This window comes from Petaurus breviceps, unplaced genomic scaffold (assembly GCF_028583685.1).
Source record: "Petaurus breviceps papuanus isolate PSGF00001 unplaced genomic scaffold, PetGlider_PUasm1.0 77, whole genome shotgun sequence".
Classification (NCBI taxonomy): domain Eukaryota; kingdom Metazoa; phylum Chordata; class Mammalia; order Diprotodontia; family Petauridae; genus Petaurus; species Petaurus breviceps.
Genome location: NW_027186492.1, coordinates 8389959 through 8391170, shown reverse-complemented (window position 1 = coordinate 8391170; position 1212 = coordinate 8389959). Strand labels below are relative to the sequence as shown.

Below are 1212 nucleotides of genomic sequence, written 5' to 3'. Positions count from 1 at the left end.
ATGGATGGATGGATGGATGGATGGATGGATGGATGGATGGATGGATGAAATGAGATTACATAAATGCTTTAAAAACCTTTAAAGTGATAGTTTTTTGTTGCTGTTATTATTAATATCATGCCACTTTTCCCACGAGAGACAAAAAATCCTCCACTCCTTTCTAGAGACCCAGTTTTTGTTTGTGTAAGAATGTAGGCTTCTTTGAGATGACTGTTTCATTCTTTGTATTTGTACCCCTAGTGCCTACCCCACCTACTGTCCCACAAGTAGGCACTTAATAAATTTTTGTTGTATGGGATTGGATACCCTATACCTCCCAATAGGTACAGACACTGGACAATTAATCAAATGAGATACTATAAACATAATACTTTGCACACCTTTAAAGCGCTATATAAATGCTGCTTATTATTATTGTTATATTATTTTCTCCATAGGAAACATAAAAATCCTCCTCGACTCCTTTCTAGGGACCCGATTTTTGTTTGTGTAAGAATGTAAGCTCTTTGAGATGATGGTTGTATTATTTATATTTGGACCCCCAGAACCTACTTCAGTGCATCATTACATTAGGCGCTTAATAAATGCTGTTTGGTTAATTGTTCTGTTTTCCCTTAATAGCGATGCACAGCAGAATTTCTCTAGTCTCCCAGCGCTTAGAGGGAATTTTGCATTTAGGGAGATATCTAAAGCGGTCCTTCCAACTGGTAAGAATCATTCGAAGCGAAACATTGTTCCGTAAGCTTCTGAGTCACAGGCAAGAAATGCCACACGTTCGGTTCTGGGAGAGATCTGCGCCTGCGCTCCCAGCATCAACTTCTGTTTGGAACTCCTCCCCAAAGCTGGAACGAACAATGACGTACAGAAAGGGAGGGTCTATCGCTAAAGAAGAGAGTAACAGGCTTAGGAGGCCTACGGATCCCGGTTAGCTCGCCGTGATCGTATAGTGGTTAGTACTCTGCGTTGTGGCCGCAGCAACCTCGGTTCGAATCCGAGTCACGGCATTGTGGAAGCAATGGCACGGCAAGGGATTCGGTTTTTGTTTCATCCAGTAATTTTATCCTCTGCTCTCGGAGTTTTTAAAATGAAACGAAACACGAGCTAAAGCACCCACAATTATGTACAATGGAGCAAAGCTTGAACTTGAATCGCTATTTTCGTTAATTCCTCTCCCTGAGAATACAATCCCTCATTCTTCCAATATGTTTCTTG

General features: G+C 41.2%; 1 non-coding gene across 1 annotated transcript; it reads left to right on the top strand.

Moving 5' to 3' along the window:
- Positions 1-932: 932 nt before the first annotated feature.
- Positions 933-1004, top strand: TRNAH-GUG (transfer RNA histidin (anticodon GUG)). The gene has a single exon. It is a non-coding gene; the product is annotated as a tRNA-His (tRNA).
- The last annotated feature ends 208 nt before the right edge of the window (positions 1005-1212 follow it).